General features: G+C 38.7%; 1 non-coding gene across 1 annotated transcript; it reads right to left on the bottom strand.

Annotated features, from left to right (window-relative positions):
• Positions 1 to 724: 724 nt before the first annotated feature.
• Positions 725 to 831, bottom strand: LOC131154747 (small nucleolar RNA R71). Its single transcript, XR_009136656.1, has one exon. It is a non-coding gene; the product is annotated as a small nucleolar RNA R71 (small nucleolar RNA).
• Between the last annotated feature and the right edge of the window lie 1620 nt (positions 832 to 2451).

Here is a 2451-nt window from a genome sequence, read left to right as displayed (position 1 = left end):
CTCTACACATCATTATATTATAAAACTACGATACTGTGCACTTGCAGTTTGCACCGGTCAAGTTTTTGGCGCCGTTTTCGGGGATTGAGTTTTTCTTATTTTTGCCAATATCGATACAAAGTAATCTTGGTTTTAATTTAGAATTTTATTTTTATTTTTTTTATTTATTTGTTTATTTTATTTTATTATTATTATTATTATTATTATTATTTTTGTATTTCTGGTGTGTTTTTTATGTTGGATGCGCAGGGCTAGAAGACGTGACATTATTCCTTTTGATCCAGAGATTGAAAGAACGCTCAGAGCACTAAGGAAAAAGAGGGTATTAGCCATGGAGAACGGACAAGATAATGCACAGCCACGCGCCTTGAAGGATTATGTGCGACCAGTTGTGAATGACAATTATTCGGGTATCAGACGCCAGCCCATTAACGCCAACAATTTTGAGCTTAAACCCGCATTAATCAGCATGGTGCAGCAGGCCCAATTCAGTGGATCGCCACTTGATGATCCCAATATCCATCTGGCGATGTTTTTGGAGATTTGTGATACTGTGAAGATCAATGGTGTTACTGAAGACACCATTAGACTGAGATTATTCCCTTTCTCTTTGAGGGACAAAACAAAAGGTTGGCTACAGTCGCTACAACCTGGGAGTATTACTAGTTGGCAGGACATGGCAGAAAAATTTCTAACTAAATTCTTTCCACCTGCAAAAACAGCTCAACTCAGGAGTGAGATTGGTCAATTCAAGTAGCATGATTTTGAATCACTCTATGAAGCATGGGAAAGGTATAAAGATTTGATTCGACGCTGCCCACAACATGGATTACCAGATTGGTTGCAAATTCAGATGTTCTATAATGGGTTAAATGGGCAAACGCGGACTTTAGTTGATGCTGCATCTGGGGGAACTTTGATGTCAAAGACACCTGAGGGTGCTACTGCTCTTTTGGAAGAAATGGCCTCAAATAACTATCAATGGCCAACTGAAAGAACAATGGCTAAGAAAGTTGCTAGAATTCATGAATTGGATCCGTTTGCTGCACTTTCAGCTCAAGTTGCTTCTTTGTCTCATCAGATTTCATCTTTGACAACCCAGAGGATACCAAAAGGTGCAGAATATGTGGCAGCTACAAGTAGGACAGATTCGAGTATTGGAGCGAGTCAAGAGCAGGTTCAATACATCAATAATCGGAACTACAATTATCGTGGTGATCCTTTGGCACAATATTACCATTCAGGGCTTCGAAATCATGAGAATTTGTCTTATGGAAATACAAGGAATGTGCTGCAACCTCCTGCAGGATTTGAAAGTCATCAAGGTGAGAAGAAGATGTCACTTGAGGATGCCATGATATCTTTTGTTGAGGAGACAAAAGCAAGGTTTAAAAAGACAGATGCACAGCTAGACAACATTGAGACTCATTGCAACAATATGGGAGCCACTATGAAGAACCTTGAAATACAAATTGGGCAACTGGCCACGACTATGAATACCCAACAGAGAGGAACTTTTCCTAGCGACACAGAAGTGAATCCTAAGGAACAATGCAATGTCATCACACTTAGGAGTGGAAGAGAAATTGATAAATCACCAGCAAAGGAAACTATGTCCACATCTACACCTGAAAAGAATGGCTGAATCAAGAATAAAGGGGAAGAAAAGGAGATTATGGAGGATACACCAAGAGAGACGGACACGCTTCCATCAATTTCATTTCCTGACAATCCTCCTATTCTCTCTACTCCACTTCCTTATCCTCAACGTTTTCAAAAACAAAAATTAGATAAGCAATTTTATAAGTTTTTGGATATTTTTAAGAAAATTCACATAAATATTCCTCTTACAGATGCCTTGGAACAAATGCCAAACTATGTCAAATTCCTGAAGGACATCATTTCAAAGAAAAGAAGGTTGGAGGAGTTCGAAACAGTGAAGCTTACTGAGGAGTGTAGTGCTATTCTTCAAAAGAAATTGCCTAAAAAATTAAAAGATCCAGGGAGTTTTACTTTGCCCTGCACTATTGGAAATTTATTTTTTGATAAAGTTTTATGTGATCTTGGTGCTAGTATTAATCTTATGCCACTTTCTGTTTGCAGGAAATTGGGACTTGGAGAGATGAAACAAACAACCATTTCTTTGCAACTAGCAGACCGATCCATCAAGTATCCACATGGAATCATAGAAGACGTATTGGTAAAGGTGGATAAATTTATTTTTCCTGCTGATTTTGTGGTGTTAGATATGGAGGAAGACCAAGAAGTCCCACTAATTCTTGGCCGACCATTCTTGGCCACTGGAAGGGCTTTAATTGATGTTCAAAAGGGTGAGTTAACATTGAGAGTGGATAAGGAAGAGGTTATGTTCAACATCTACCAAGACATGAGATTCCTAGAAGATCCAAGCACTTGCTTTCGGGTAGATGTCATTCAGCAAGGTGTAGAAAA

The sequence above is a fragment of the Malania oleifera genome, chromosome 4 (genome assembly GCF_029873635.1).
Source record: "Malania oleifera isolate guangnan ecotype guangnan chromosome 4, ASM2987363v1, whole genome shotgun sequence".
Classification (NCBI taxonomy): domain Eukaryota; kingdom Viridiplantae; phylum Streptophyta; class Magnoliopsida; order Santalales; family Ximeniaceae; genus Malania; species Malania oleifera.
Note: the sequence above shows the minus strand (reverse complement) of the source record. Positions and strands in the feature narration are given on the sequence as shown.